The sequence below is a fragment of the Lolium perenne genome, chromosome 7, assembly GCF_019359855.2.
Source record: "Lolium perenne isolate Kyuss_39 chromosome 7, Kyuss_2.0, whole genome shotgun sequence".
In the NCBI taxonomy this organism is placed as follows: domain Eukaryota; kingdom Viridiplantae; phylum Streptophyta; class Magnoliopsida; order Poales; family Poaceae; genus Lolium; species Lolium perenne.
This window is the reverse complement of record NC_067250.2, coordinates 240,990,249-241,007,647: the sequence shown is the minus strand read 5'-3', so window position 1 is coordinate 241,007,647 and position 17,399 is coordinate 240,990,249.

Sequence of the window (17,399 nt, the reverse complement as noted above, 5' to 3'; positions counted from 1 at the left end):
CTCTACAAGAGCAAGGCACCATTACATTTTACTTTATGAACCTATCCCAAGTTTTTACTTTACAAGCTTTACTTGATTTTATTTATCAAAGTTACTTTTTGGTTTATGATTTACTTGGTTGAATTATAGAGTAGTACAAGAGAATCACACTTAGCCTAGCAAGCTCCAAGATACTTAGCACCCCTCATGACTAGTTGCTAGTGCTCAATATTAAAAGTGACTACTCTAGTTGGGAACTTGTGATTTGAAATGACTTTGAAAACCTTGGAATGATGAGTCATTCTATTGAGAGATTTTGAAGGTGAATATGACTGGTGAATGACTTGGTGAATTTTACAAAAACACTGATGGTTGGATTCGGATGCGATACCATTCCAATTTTACAAGTACCCCCACAATACCTGAATCTGGGTAAGGCTTAGCTGGAAACTTATGTATTTTAGTATGGGTTCCCTCTGAACAAGCGTCATAGGGGTTATGCTTGAGGCTGCCTCCGTACTGGTGAAGTGATGTGAAAGGACGTGAAATGAGGTGAATGTCCGGCCCAAGCCCTGTGCAGTTCCCGGGTTGACTGCGGTTTTCACTGGGAGGCCAAGCTCATGGGGAGAGGTGCCTATACTAGAATATGTAAATGAAAGGTTAGGATTGGTAGTTCGCGTACTGCGTACGATAAATCAGGGCCAGTTACCCCTGACGAACTATTGCAATTGTTGTGGCACAAGTGTACAACCTCTGCAGAGTTAAACCTATTCGAATAGCCGCGTCCTCGGTCATGGACAGTTGGAAAGGCCATACTGTTCCGTCATCAGAACTTTTCTAAAAATATGAATGGTGACTTGTGATTTGAATTGAAAGGTGACTTTGACTTTGAATCACAACTGAGTTGTGGGAATGACACTAATGTTCCCACTTGAGTTAGTTAAATGAAGAGGCTTTGATTTTTAAAGTGCCTATGAAATAAAACTGGCTTTATGCAAATGAAACTAGAGCTTAGAACCCCCTTACTATAGTTGATAGTGTTTACCTTAGTATTAGTTTGCGAATACTTTAAAGTACTCATGGCTGTGTCCCTGGCTATTCAAATGGCCAGACTATGAAGAGGAGTACCAGAACCCGGAAGAAGGACAGCAGGACGTCTACGACAACTAGGATCACTCCTGACGTCAACAGTTGCCTGTGGAATAGATGGACTACTACTACGCTACTTTCGCTTCCGCTATGTGTTATGTAATGAATAAATAGAACTTCTATTATTATAATGAGACTGGATCATGTGATCCTTTATTTGTAAGACGATTATGGTATGTAATGAATGATGTGTTGTGATATCAATCTATTATGTCTCGCAAAAACAACATTCCTGGGATTGCGATGAATGGCATAATAGGCATCTGGACTTAAAAATCCGGGTGTTGACAAGTTGGTATCAGAGCCATTGTTGACCTTAGGAGACCTTAGTTAGAATGGATGTCTGCAAAACTTAGTTTCAAAACCAAAGAACTGAATATTTGTGAAAAACTTATTCTCACTCTTATCCTTGAGATCTGCTTCAAAATAAGAAAGTTATGCTCTATTTTCTCTTATACTACTACATAAAATTTTGACACACTCCTCTAACTTACTTATCCTAATTGCTCACAGATGAAGTACCAATGGGAGTGCTATCAGCTTGGTCACGGAGGAGAACTAAGGTTCGAAAAAGAGTTGAAGCAACTAGTGGACTATCTGGGACACCCGTATCCCGAGTTCTTCGGAATACCCCTCAAGGCTCAGTTAGGAGAACCACCTCGGTGGGACGTTTCTACTGATCTACGAAGGAAGCTTGATGCCCCGGTATGGGAAACCATCTGGTTTTCTGTAACGGGAAACACTTGGAAGGAAGGACTAGACAAAGCTATGCAAGAAGCAATGTTCCGTCTGTGTGGACAAAATGAGGACAAGATCAAGAGCACTCGTTTCATCTACTACCCAAGACATGACTCCATGGGAAGACCGATGACCATGCCCCCACCACAACCCAAGATGAACCCCTATGAAGCACCTCAGGACTTCAGGCAGTACAAAACTCGCAGGGATTTGGACAACGCCCTCGCCTCTCGCCAAGCACATCACCCGTGAAGACGAAGAATCCACCCGGAAGAATAGTATCACCCCAGCACTTAAGTAGGTGTGAGTTGTATTAGGATCCCCCTTGTATCGTAGAGCGATGAATGGTTCTTCAAACCAACGGTGTGTTAGATTTGTAATATGTGATGCTTGGTATGAATGAAAAAGTGTTGTTGGTTTTACCCCCGCAACACTACTCAAGTTTTTTTTAATATTATGAACTTTTTAAACTTAACAAAACAAACCCTAGAAATTTCCCTCTTATCTTATCATCTACATCAATGTTTAGATGGCCCCACCAACCCGCAACGCCACCCAAGATGCCATGATGCAACTGCTGCAGACAATGATGGCAGACCGAGAAGTCGAGAGAGCTGAACGCCAAGCCAACATTACCGCACTGCAACAGATAGCTCAGAACAATCAAGGCCATGGAAACCACGATCACCCTGGATCGAAGCTGAAGAACTTTCAGCACACCAACCCTCCGATGTTCAACAAGACTGAAGAGCCCCTCGATGCTGATGACTGGCTCCAGACCATGGAGAACAACCTCGAAGTTGCGGGAGTTGAAGCCGCAGAAAAAGTACTGTTTGCCACCCACTATCTGTCAGGACCTGCCAGAGCCTGGTGGACAAGTGCCCGTGCAATGAATGCGGGACAGATGATGACCTGGGAAGACTTCAAGCTGAAGTTCAGCAAGTACCACGTGCCCCAAGGACTGATCAAGAAGATGAGAGACGAGTTCCGTGAACTCAAGCAAGGAAGAATGTCCGTGGTGGAATACCGCGACAGGTTTCTCACTTTGTCAAGGTACGCCCCGGATGAGACCGACACCAATGAGAAGAGAAAGGAAAGATTCCTGAACGGACTGCACGACGAGATGCAGACTGTGTTAGTGAACATTCCGTTCGCTGACTTAGAAGCCCTCGTAGACTCAGCCATACAGATGGAAGGAAAGCTACATCAAGCCAATGAGAACCGCAAGCGCAGAATGATGAACCAGAATGGACCCCACCATACCCAGAAGTACCGCAATAACTCCTCTGGAGGATTCAACCCAAGATACAACAAGCCCCCTGCTCAGAGTTATCGCCCCAACTACACCAACAACAACGGAGGACCTGTCAACACCCGGATTTTTAAGTCCAGATGCCTATTATGCCATTCCTCGCAATCCCAGGAATATTGTTTTTGCGAGACATAATAGATTGATATCACAACACATCATTCATTACAACACATAATCGTCTTACAAATAAAGGATCACATGATCCAGTCTCATTACAATAATAGAAGTTCTATTTATTCATTACATAACACATAGCGGAAGCGAAAGTAGCGTAGTAGTAGTCCATCTATTCCACAGGCAACTATTGACGTCAGGAGTGATCCTAGTTGTCGTAGACGTCCTGCGGTCCTTCTTCCGGGTTCTGGTACTCGTCTTCATAGTCTGGCCATTTGAATAGCCAGGGACACAGCCATGAGTACTTTAAAGTACTCGCAAACTAATACTAAGGTAAAATACTATCAACTATAGTAAGGGGGTTCTAAGCTCTAGTTTCATTTGCATAAAGCCAGTTTTATTTCATAAACACTTTAGTAATAAAAAATCTTCATTTGCTCAACTAACTCCAGTGGGAACATTAGTGTCATTCCCACAACTCAGTTGTGATTCAAAGTCAAAGTCACCTTTCAATTCAAATCACAAGTCACCATTCATATTTTTAGAAAAGTTCTGATGACGGAACAGTATGGCCTTTCCAACTGTCCATAACCGAGGACGCGGCTATTCGAATAGGTTTAACTCTGCAGAGGTTGTACACTTGTGCCACAACAATTGCAATAGTTCGTCAGGGGTAACTGGCCCTAAGTTATCGTACGCAGTACGCGAACTACCAATCCTAACCTTTCATTTACATACTCTAGTATGAGCACCTCTCCCCATGAGCTTGGCCTCCCGGTGAAAACCGCAGTCAACCCGGGAACTGCACAGGGCTTGGGCCGGACATTCACCTCAATTCACGTCATTTCACATCACTTCACCAGTACGGAGGCAGCCCTCGGCATAACCCCTATGACGCTTGTTCAGAGGGAACCCATACTAAAATACATAAGTTTCCAGCTAAGCCTTACCCAGATTCAGGTATTGTGGGGGTACTTGTAAAATTGGAATGGTATCGCATCCGAACCCAACCATCAGTGTTTTAGTAAACTTCACCAAGTCATTCACCAGTCATATTCACCTTCAAAATCTCTCAATAGAATGACTCATCATTCCAAGGTTTTCAAAGTCATTTCAAATTCACAAGTTCCCAACTAGAGTAGTCACTTTTAATATTGAGCACTAGCAACTAGTCATGAGGGGTGCTAAGTATCTTGGAGCTTGCTAGGCTAAGTGTGATTCTCTTGTACTACTCTGTAACTCACTAAGTGAATCATAAATCAAAAAGTAACTTTGATAAATAAAAATCAAATAAAGCTTGTAAGGTAAAAACTTGGGATAGGTTCGTAAAGTAAAATGTAATGGTGCCTTGCTCTTGTAGAGCTTTGCACCAGGGAACCTTGCAAGAGTGTTAGCTTGCCTTGATTGGTGATGTGATCAAAGTTTTCTTGCTCTTCCTCTTGGTAGAAGACCTCTTCCTCTTGATAGTCTCCGGTACTAGCGTCTATAAACGAATACGAGGATACAATCACCAAACAACACTTAAGTAGTCTTAATTTGCCTTAATGGCTCACACAATGAATCTTAGCATCACTACTTACATTTATTCACAAATTATGCTAGGGTTTCTTTATTTAATAATAGGAAAATAATTTCCTCTCATTGAAAATTGGAAGTGGGGTTTATCTTTGGTTTGGAGAAGTAATTTCCTCTCATTGAATTCTTCTTAAGATTTAATTTTTCTCATGAATAATATATGACCTAGGTTGACCAAAGTCAACCTCTTCATACTTATCATTTGAGAAAAAAGATTTAAATGAGGTTCCATACCTCATGCAATTTAATACTAGCATGATAGTGATTTTAATGCCACCAAATAACTCAATATGAGAGTATATAGACCATGGTCACTATCTCATGTTGAATTACTTGAGAACAAGATTTAAATGAGAGGAATACCTCTCATATGATTTAACACATAGTTGTAATTAATTTAATAAAAACTCCTATTGAGGTGATTCACTATTCTCAAATAACCAGGGATGATCCTATGTTGACCAAGGTCAACACTTCACACTTAGTATTTGAGAAATTGGGTTTAAATGAGATTTATCATCTCATGTGATTTAAATAACCAAGGCAATTGTAAATACTATTTAGATTTAAAAAAAAAATCTACAAGTGAGCAAGTATGAGCCTAAGCATTTAAAGGTCAACACATTACTTCACCACTTGTGAGAATGATTTAAATGAGGTGCTACACCTCATTGGTTTAAAATCTAAAATTTGGATATATTTTAAATGGGCTAGTATTGACTACATAGCCAATATTTTGATTCTAGCCCATGATCATGTACAGAACACCTATCATCTTTTTACATAGTAAATTAGGGTTTGTTAAAAGTGAATTATTGCAATTGGATTCACTTCAAAATTCAAAGTGGTTGATTTTTAAGATTTATTTGAATACTGAAAAGTCTCTGTTTTGTAAATTTTGCTATTCAAATTCTACACAAGGTATGAGTTTGAATCCAGTGGGGTTGGTTAGAGAAATTTATAAGCTTTCCAGAACATTTGGATTTGCTAAAATTGGGTTTGTAGAATTTGAACTATTTAATTTATAGGACAGACCAGTATTGAATTTAAACCACAAAAGAATTAAACGAATTTGAAATCTGGGCTTTAGGCGGGAAAGTAAACGGGCTAAACAGACTAAACAGACTGGGCTGGCCCACTAGTGCTGACCACGCTGCGGGCCAACTGACAGGGTGGGGCCTGTGTGTCAGTCTCACTATAACTCCGAATCGGTACCTGGCAACGTCGACCGTCGGATTAGAATTGAATCGGGCGGTGGAGGTTCGTCGTCCACGTCGGGGGAGGAGGCTTGCTGCGCCGGCGAGGTAGGGGGTCGGCGGCGCGACGGAGGTTCCCGCGGGGCTCTGCTGGGTGCTGGGCGTCGTTGTCGAGGACGAGGAAACTCCTGGTACCGTCGGCGAGGCGTGGGGTGGACTAATTTGACGACGGTGACGAGCTACTGTGGCGGCGGATTCCGATCAAATTCCGGCGGTGGTGAGCGTGATTGGCTTGGAGAAGAGGTGGAGGAGATCGAGGAGAGGGAGTGGAGCAGGAATGGTGTGGGAAAGGAAGGGCGAGGAGGTCTCTATTTATAGATGCGCTGGGTGGCCGGCGGGTGCTGCGAGGTCGACGGTGGCGCCGGCGATTCAGGACGCGAAGGGGCAAGGCGATGGGGGCGTCGTGTAGGCGTCGGCTAGGAGAAGCTAGCGCGCGTGAAGGGACGGCCAGGGGAGGACGGGGGCGTGCGGTATCATTGCCGTCCTTGCGGTACCGGCGCGGCAGAGGTGCGATCATGGCGACGGCTAGGGCTCTCCCGCGTGCCAGTAGGGTTGTCCAGGAGCTAGCTGGTAGTGTAGTGATGGCGCGTGCAAGAGGGCAAGGCGAGGGGAGGACGAGAGGCTCCAGGCGACGACGTGTACTGCGGCGTCCAGAGTGTCGTCGGGGCGCGCTCACCGCGTGCGCTGGCAAGGTTTGGACACGGGCGTTCTGGGCAATGCCGTACAGTGGCGATCGATTGAGTGGTACAGGCTTGGTCCTTATGCATCAGAGATGCTCACAGACATGAAGAAACGACGAGGGAGAGGCCAGGGAGAGGAGAGCACAAGGGTGGCCGGCATGGCCACGGCATGCATAGTTTTAGGGTTTTCTTCTCCCTCTCTCTCACTTTAATCGATCAAGGAGGTACTGGGAGGATGCAGGGGTCCTAGAACTAGCTAATGATCACAAGTTTAAAGTGGTTTAGGCCAAAATCCAGTGTGTAAAAGGGTGTGTGCAATTTCTGAAATGATGCCTGCCAAGTGTTTGTATAAATGGCCGCAAGAACATTTTGGTCGAAATTTGGATTTCTTTTTGGTGGAGCTCAATCATATAAATAAAGGGTTGGAATGGTGGTGGTGGTGTCCATTTTGGTGAAGATTTGCAAAGCTTCAAAAAGTGGATCATCTTCTCTTTATTTCAAAGTCCTCACTTGTCCATCTTGTTCTGGTCAACCTGGTCAGCTTCAGCAGTGATGGTCAACATGGAAGTTGTTGACCTTGACTTGGTCTTGGATGACATGGTCATAGTTGACCAAGTTTGGTTTAGGAAGATTCAAATGCAGGGGGGTAAAGTAGTGAAGATTTTATAAATGGGTCATATGACCATTATCACATGTATGTGAGTTTTGAATTTTCCTTTGATTTGGTTCTTGTTTCTTTGATGCAAATGTGTTTGTTTATCATATATAAGTATTCTACAAGCAAGAGATCAAGCAATGGTGGCCTTGGTTGAAGATTTGCAAATTGGGCTAAGTGTATGGGAGTGAAATTTGGGGGATTTTCTCACTATGTAATTTCTCTTCATTTGAATTGACTTTGGTTGACTCTAATGTGATTCCTATTGGTTTAGAAACATTTTCAAACCATTGAATCCATTTCAAAAGGTCTTGGTCAAAGGTTTGCAAAAATGGCCATAACACATAAGAGGGGATGTGTCACTTTTTATTATTTTTGTAAAGTGTTGATCTTGCTTCACTTGGACATGGGTTAGGGTCAATTTAGGGTTATATGAAGTTTAGAAATGGTTGCACACCATTTGGTCAAGGTTTAAAGTCATAGGGCAAGAATTGGGTATTATGGCTATGTGTCACATATGCCTCTATGCATATGTTGCATTTCATTTTAAATTTGACCTGGCTTGACCCAATTGGTGTTGTTGAGTGTTGAAATGGTATATGGAAGTGATCCAACCATTCACAACAAGTCCTAGGGTCAATAATTTTAAATTCACAATTTTGCTATTTTACTCTCATATGCCTCTATGGCATTTTTAGTTTCTTTTTAATTTCTTTGGAAAACACTTGGATTTGGTTTGATAAGCCTTAGGTAAAGTGTGTGAAGGTTTTCCAAACCTCTAAACAAAGTGGAAAGTTCTAGGGTAAAGATTTATAAAAGTAGCCATAGGCACATATGCCTCTTTCTTATTTAATTTCCTTTTATTCTATTTTACTAGTAGGGTGAAAAGAGGGGTGAGGTTTAGGGTTTACGATCATTTCAAAACTACTATAACAAGCAATCATGGCAATAGCACAAGAATTAAGCAAGGTCACTATGGATCATACTTAATTTAATAAAAGTTTTTGTTGGTTCCAAAATTTGGAACTAGTGAAATTCATTTGTTTTATTTTGAAATTCTTGGGATGTTACAAACCCTTCCCCCTTAAACAAATCTCGTCCCGAGATTTTAAGAAAAGTTAGGTTCCTAAGAGAGATTGAGCATTTTATTAACAGGAAGACATACTTGGCATGGTCTGGGGTGCTTCCTGAGCTTCGATGGCGATCATGTGGTAGAGACGGCCGTTGTTGTTGTTCTGGTTCCTTCTTCCGGCAAAGCGGCGCTGTTGCTGAGCAGGTGCTGCGGTATTGGCGGCAATCCTGGCAAGCTTTTTGGGGCACTCATTGGAGAAGTGACCCACAACTCCACACTCATAGCAGTTGACGGTGGACTTGTCTTTGGGAATGACGGGGGTAGCATTGCTTCCAGTCCTTGGGGCAGTATTTGTGTTGTTGTTGTTTCCATGGTTGTTGCTGTTGTTGGGGTGGTTGTTGTTGTTGTGGTTGTTGTTGTTGTTGTTGCCTCCGGTCTTCGGGGGTCCTCCGTTGTTGTTGGCGTAGTTGGGGCGATAAGTCTGAGCAGGGGGCTTGTTGTATCTTGGGGTAAATCCTCCAGAGTGGTTGTTGCGGTGTTTCTGGGCATTGTGGGGCCCATTCTGGTTCATCATTCTGCGCTTGCGGTTCTCACTGGCCTGATGCAGCTTTCCTTCCATCTGTATTGCTGAGTCTACGAGGGCTTCTAAGTCAGCGAACGGAATGTTCACTAACACAGTTTGCATCTCGTCGTGCAGTCCGTTCAGGAATCTTTCCTTTCTCTTCTCATTGGTGTCGGTCTCATCCGGGGCGTACCTTGACAGAGTGAGAAACCTGTCGCGGTATTCCACCACCGACATCCTTCCTTGCTTGAGTTCACGAAACTCGTCTCTCATTTTCTTGATCAGTCCTTGGGGCACATGGTACTTGCTGAACTTCAGCTTGAAGTCTTCCCATGTCATCATCTGTCCCGCATTCATTGCACGGGCACTTGTCCACCAGGCTCTGGCAGGTCCTGACAGGTAGTGGGTGGCGAACAGTACTTTTTCTGCGGCTTCAACTCCCGCAACTTCAAGGTTGTTCTCCATGGTCTGGAGCCAGTCATCAGCATCGAGGGGCTCTTCAGTCTTGTTGAACATCGGAGGGTTGGTGTGCTGAAAGTTCTTCAGCTTCGATCCAGGGTGGTCGTGGTTTCCATGGCCTTGATTGTTCTGAGCTATCTGTTGCAGTGCGGTAATGTTGGCTTGGCGTTCAGCTCTCTCGACTTCTCGGTCTGCCATCATCGTTTGCAGCAGTTGCATCATGGCATCTTGGGTGGCGTTGCGGGTTGGTGGGGCCATCTAAACATTGATGTAGATGATAAGATAAGAGGGAATTTTCTATGGTTTGTTTTGTTAAAGTTTAAAAAGTTCACAAATTGAAATTTTGAGTAGTGTTGCAGGGGTAACACCGACAACACTTTTTCATTCATACCAAGCATCACATATTACAAATCTAACACACCGTTGGTTTGAAGAACCATTCATCGCTCTACGATACAAGGGGATCCTGATACAACTCACACCTACTTAAGTGCTGGGGGGGATATTACTCTTCCGGGTGGATTCTTCTTCTTCACGGGTGAGGTGCTTGGCGAGAGGCGAGGGCGTTGTCCAAATCTCTGCGGGTTTTGTACTGCCTGAAGTCCTGAGGTGCTTCATAGGGGTTCATCTTGGGTTGTGGTGGGGGCATGGTCATCGGTCTTCCCATGGAGTCATGTCTTGGGTAGTAGATGAAACGAGTGCTCTTGATCTTGTCCTCATTTTGTCCACACAGACGGAACATTGCTTCTTGCATAGCTTTGTCTAGTCCTTCCTTCCAAGTGTTTCCCGTTACAGAAAACCAGATGGTTTCCCATACCGGGGCATCAAGCTTCCTTCGTAGATCAGTAGAAACGTCCCACCGGGGTGGTTCTCCTAACTGAGCTTTGAGGGGTATTCCGAAGAATTCAGGATACGGGTGGCCTAGATATTCCACCAGTTGTTTCAAATCCTTTTCGAATCGCAGTTCTCCTCCGGGACCAAGCTGATAGGACTCCCATTGGTACTTCATCTGTGAGCAATTAGGATAAGTAAGTTAGAGAAGTGTGTCAAAATTTTATGTAGTAGTATAAGAGGAAATAGAGCATAACTTTCTTATTTTGAAGAAGATCTCAAGGATAAGAGTGAGAATAAGTTTTTCACAAATATCCAATTCTTTGGTTTTGAATCTAAGTTTTGCAGACGTCCATTCTAACTAGGGTCTCCTAAGGTCAACAATGGCTCTGATACCAACTTGTCAACACCCGGATTTTTAAGTCCAGATGCCTATTATGCCATTCCTCGCAATCCCAGGAATATTGTTTTTGCGAGACATAATAGATTGATATCACAACACATCATTCATTACAACACATAATCGTCTTACAAATAAAGGATCACATGATCCAGTCTCATTACAATAATAGAAGTTCTATTTATTCATTACATAACACATAGCGGAAGCGAAAGTAGCGTAGTAGTAGTCCATCTATTCCACAGGCAACTATTGACGTCAGGAGTGATCCTAGTTGTCGTAGACATCCTGTGGTCCTTCTTCCGGGTTCTGGTACTCGTCTTCATAGTCTGGCCATTTGAATAGCCAGGGACACAGCCATGAGTACTTTAAAGTACTCGCAAACTAATACTAAGGTAAAATACTATCAACTATAGTAAGGGGGTTCTAAGCTCTAGTTTCATTTGCATAAAGCCAGTTTTATTTCATAAACACTTTAGTAATAAAAAATCTTCATTTGCTCAACTAACTCCAGTGGGAACATTAGTGTCATTCCCACAACTCAGTTGTGATTCAAAGTCAAAGTCACCTTTCAATTCAAATCACAAGTCACCATTCATATTTTTAGAAAAGTTCTGATGACGGAACAGTATGGCCTTTCCAACTGTCCATAACCGAGGACGCGGCTATTCGAATAGGTTTAACTCTGCAGAGGTTGTACACTTGTGCCACAACAATTGCAATAGTTCGTCAGGGGAGTAATCGGCCCCGAGTTATCGTCTGTGATACGCGAACTACCAATCCTAACCTTTCATTTACATACTCTAGTATGAGCACCTCTCCCCATGAGCTTGGCCTCCCGGTGAAAACCGCAGTCAACCCGGGAACTGCACAGGGCTTGGGCCGGACATTCACCTCAATTCACGTCATTTCACATCACTTCACCAGTACGGAGGCAGCCCTCGGCATAACCCCTATGACGCTTGTTCAGAGGGAACCCATACTAAAATACATAAGTTTACAGCTAAGCCTTACCCAGATTCAGGTATTGTGGGGGTACTTGTAAATTGGAATGGTATCGCATCCGAACCCAACCATCAGTGTTTTAGTAAACTTCACCAAGTCATTCACCAGTCATATTCACCTTCAAAATCTCTCAATAGAATGACTCATCATTCCAAGGTTTTCAAAGTCATTTCAAATTCACAAGTTCCCAACTAGAGTAGTCACTTTTAATATTGAGCACTAGCAACTAGTCATGAGGGGTGCTAAGTATCTTGAAGCTTGCTAGGCTAAGTGTGATTCTCTTGTACTACTCTATAACTCCACTAAGTGAATCATAAATCAAAAAGTAACTTTGATAAATAAAAATCAAATAAAGCTTGTAAGGTAAAAACTTGGGATAGGTTCGTAAAGTAAAATGTAATGGTGCCTTGCTCTTGTAGAGCTTTGCACCAGGGAACCTTGCAAGAGTGTTAGCTTGCCTTGATTGGTGATGTGATCAAAGTTTTCTTGCTCTTCCTCTTGGTAGAAGACCTCTTCCTCTTGATAGTCTCCGGTACTAGCGTCTATAAACGAATACGAGGATACAATCACCAAACAACACTTAAGTAGTCTTAATTTGCCTTAATGGCTCACACAATGAATCTTAGCATCACTACTTACATTTATTCACAAATTATGCTAGGGTTTCTTTATTTAATAATAGGAAAATAATTTCCTCTCATTGAAAATTGGAAGTGGGGTTTATCTTTGGTTTGGAGAAGTAATTTCCTCTCATTGAATTCTTCTTAAGATTTAATTTTTCTCATGAATAATATATGACCTAGGTTGACCAAAGTCAACCTCTTCATACTTATCATTTGAGAAAAAAGATTTAAATGAGGTTCCATACCTCATGCCAATTTAATACTAGCATGATAGTGATTTTAATGCCACCAAATAACTCAATATGAGAGTATATAGACCATGGTCACTATCTCATGTTGAATTACTTGAGAACAAGATTTAAATGAGAGGAATACCTCTCATATGATTTAACACATAGTTGTAATTAATTTAATGAAAACTCCTATTGAGGTGATTCACTATTCTCAAATAACCAGGGATGATCCTATGTTGACCAAGGTCAACACTTCACACTTAGTATTTGAGAAATTGGGTTTAAATGAGATTTATCATCTCATGTGATTTAAATAACCAAGGCAATTGTAAATACTATTTAGATTTAAAAAAAAAATCTACAAGTGAGCAAGTATGAGCCTAAGCATTTATAGGTCAACACATTACTTCACCACTTGTGAGAATGATTTAAATGAGGTGCTACACCTCATTGGTTTAAAATCTAAAATTTGGATATATTTTAAATGGGCTAGTATTGACTACATAGCCAATATTTTGATTCTAGCCCATGATCATGTACAGAACACCTATCATCTTTTTACATAGTAAATTAGGGTTTGTTAAAAGTGAATTATTGCAATTGGATTCACTTCAAAATTCAAAGTGGTTGATTTTTAAGATTTATTTGAATACTGAAAAGTCTCTGTTTTGTTAATTTTGCTATTCAAATTCTACACAAGGTATGAGTTTGAATCCAGTGGGGTTGGTTAGAGAAATTTATAAGCTTTCCAGAACATTTGGATTTGCTAAAATTGGGTTTGTAGAATTTGAACTATTTAATTTATAGGACAGACCAGTATTGAATTTAAACCACAAAAGAATTAAACGAATTTGAAATCTGGGCTTTAGGCGGGAAAGTAAACGGGCTAAACAGACTAAACAGACTGGGCCGGCCCACTAGTGCTGACCACGCCGCGGGCCAACTGATAGGGTGGGGCCTGTGTGTCAGTCTCACTATAACTCCGAATCGGTACCTGGCAACGTCGACCGTCGGATTAGAATTGAATCGGGCGGTGGAGGTTCGTTGTCCACGTCGGGGGAGGAGGCTTGCTGCGCCGGCGAGGTAGGGGGTCGGCGGCGCGACGGAGGTTCCCGCGGGGCTCTGCTGGGTGCTGGGCGTCGTTGTCGAGGACGAGGAAACTCCTGGTACCGTCGGCGAGGCGTGGGGTGGACTAATTTGACGACGGTGACGAGCTACTGTGGCGGCGGATTCCGATCAAATTCCGGCGGTGGTGAGCGTGATTGGCTTGGAGAAGAGGTGGAGGAGATCGAGGAGAGGGAGTGGAGCAGGAATGGTGTGGGAAAGGAAGGGCGAGGAGGTCTCTATTTATAGATGCGCTGGGTGGCCGGCGGGTGCTGCGAGGTCGACGGTGGCGCCGGCGATTCAGGACGCGAAGGGGCAAGGCGATGGGGGCGTCGTGTAGGCGTCGGCTAGGAGAAGCTAGCGCGCGTGAAGGGACGGCCAGGGGAGGACGGGGGCGTGCGGTATCATTGCCGTCCTTGCGGTACCGGCGCGGCAGAGGTGCGATCATGGCGACGGCTAGGGCTCTCCCGCGTGCCAGTAGGGTTGTCCAGGAGCTAGCTGGTAGTGTAGTGATGGCGCGTGCAAGAGGGCAAGGCGAGGGGAGGACGAGAGGCTCCAGGCGACGACGTGTACTGCGGCGTCCAGAGTGTCGTCGGGGCGCGCTCACCGCGTGCGCTGGCAAGGTTTGGACACGGGCGTTCTGGGCAATGCCGTACAGTGGCGATCGATTGAGTGGTACAGGCTTGGTCCTTATGCATCAGAGATGCTCGCAGACATGAAGAAACGACGAGGGAGAGGCCAGGGAGAGGAGAGCACAAGGGTGGCCGGCAAGGCCACGGCATGCATAGTTTTAGGGTTTTCTTCTCCCTCTCTCTCACTTTAATCGATCAAGGAGGTACTGGGAGGATGCAGGGGTCCTAGAACTAGCTAATGATCACAAGTTTAAAGTGGTTTAGGCCAAAATCCAGTGTGTAAAAGGGTGTGTGCAATTTCTGAAATGATGCCTGCCAAGTGTTTGTATAAATGGCCGCAAGAACATTTTGGTCGAAATTTGGATTTCTTTTTGGTGGAGCTCAATCATATAAATAAAGGGTTGGAATGGTGGTGGTGGTGTCCATTTTGGTGAAGATTTGCAAAGTTTCAAAAAGTGGATCATCTTCTCTTTATTTCAAAGTCCTCACTTGTCCATCTTCTTCTGGTCAACCTGGTCAGCTTCAGCAGTGATGGTCAACATGGAAGTTGTTGACCTTGACTTGGTCTTGGATGACATGGTCATAGTTGACCAAGTTTGGTTTAGGAAGATTCAAATGCAGGGGGGTAAAGTAGTGAAGATTTTATAAATGGGTCATATGACCATTATCACATGTATGTGAGTTTTGAATTTTCCTTTGATTTGGTTCTTGTTTCTTTGATGCAAATGTGTTTGTTTATCATATATAAGTATTCTACAAGCAAGAGATCAAGCAATGGTGGCCTTGGTTGAAGATTTGCAAATTGGGCTAAGTGTATGGGAGTGAAATTTGGGGGATTTTCTCACTATGTAATTTCTCTTCATTTGAATTGACTTTGGTTGACTCTAATGTGATTCCTATTGGTTTAGAAACATTTTCAAACCATTGAATCCATTTCAAAAGGTCTTGGTCAAAGGTTTGCAAAAATGGCCATAACACATAAGAGGGGATGTGTCACTTTTTATTATTTTTGTAAAGTGTTGATCTTGCTTCACTTGGACATGGGTTAGGGTCAATTTAGGGTTATATGAAGTTTAGAAATGGTTGCACACCATTTGGTCAAGGTTTAAAGTCATAGGGCAAGAATTGGGTATTATGGCTATGTGTCACATATGCCTCTATGCATATGTTGCATTTCATTTTAAATTTGACCTGGCTTGACCCAATTGGTGTTGTTGAGTGTTGAAATGGTATATGGAAGTGATCCAACCATTCACAACAAGTCCTAGGGTCAATAATTTTAAATTCACAATTTTGCTATTTTACTCTCATATGCCTCTATGGCATTTTTAGTTTCTTTTTAATTTCTTTGGAAAACACTTGGATTTGGTTTGATAAGCCTTAGGTAAAGTGTGTGAAGGTTTTCCAAACCTCTAAACAAAGTGGAAAGTTCTAGGGTAAAGATTTATAAAAGTAGCCATAGGCACATATGCCTCTTTCTTATTTAATTTCCTTTTATTCTATTTTACTAGTAGGGTGAAAAGAGGGGTGAGGTTTAGGGTTTACGATCATTTCAAAACTACTATAACAAGCAATCATGGCAATAGCACAAGAATTAAGCAAGGTCACTATGGATCATACTTAATTTAATAAAAGTTTTTGTTGGTTCCAAAATTTGGAACTAGTGAAATTCATTTGTTTTATTTTGAAATTCTTGGGATGTTACAGGACCCCCGAAGACCGGAGGCAACAACAACAACAACAACAACCACAACAACAACACAAATACTGCCCCAAGGACTGGAAGCAATGCTACCCCCGTCATTCCCAAAGACAAGTCCACCGTCAACTGCTATGAGTGTGGAGTTGTGGGTCACTTCTCCAATGAGTGCCCCAAAAAGCTTGCCAGGATTGCCGCCAATACCGCAGCACCTGCTCAGCAACAGCGCCGCTTTGCCGGAAGAAGGAACCAGAACAACAACAACGGCCGTCTCTACCACATGACTGCCACTGAAGCTCAGGAAGCACCCCAGACCATGCCAAGTATGTCTTCCTGTTAATAAAATGCTCAATCTCTCTTAGGAACCTAACTTTTCTTAAAATCTAGGGACGAGATTTGTTTAAGGGGGAAGGGTTTGTAACATCCCAAGAATTTTCAAAATAAAACAAATGAATTTCACTAGTTCCAAATTTTGGAACCAACAAAAACTTTTATTAATTAAGTAGGATACATATAGATCTTGTTTAAATCTTGTGTTTTGCCATGATGAGTGTTAGTATGCTTATGTGCTAAACCCTAAAACCCTAAAGTGATCAAGTGAAGATCACCAACCAAATAAAATAAAAGAGAAAGAAATCAAATAAGAAAAACCTTAAACCCTAATCTTCTGCAAAAATCATTTGGATCTATTTTTGAGAAACCAAAATAAAATAGAAGACATATGGGGGCATATAGCCCTAATAGGTAAATCTTGAACCCTACCTTTTTAATTATGCTAAATGGTGGTGAACCATTGTGAACCACACTAAACCCTAAACCTCATCCCTCTTTTCACCACCCTAGTTAAAATAGAATAAAAGGAAATTAAATAAGAAAGAGGCATATGTGCCTATGGCTACTTTTATAAATCTTTATCCTAGAACTTTCCACTTTGTTTAGAGGTTTGGAAAACCTTCACACACTTTACCTAGTACTTATCAAACCTAATCCAAGTGGTTTCCAAAGAAAATAAAAAGAAACTAAAAATGCCATAGAGGCATATGAGAGTAAAATAGCAAATTTGGGAAACTAAGAATATTGACCCTAGGACTTGTTGTGAATGGTTGGATCACTTCCATATACCATTTCAACACTCAACAACACCAATTGGGTCAAGCCAGGTTAAATTTAAAATGAAATGCAACATATGCATAGAGGCATATTTGACACATAGCCATAATACCCAATTCTTGCCCTATGACTTTAAACCTTGACCAAATGGTGTGCAACCATTTCTAAACTTCATATAACCCTAAATTGACCCTAACCCATGTCCAAGTGA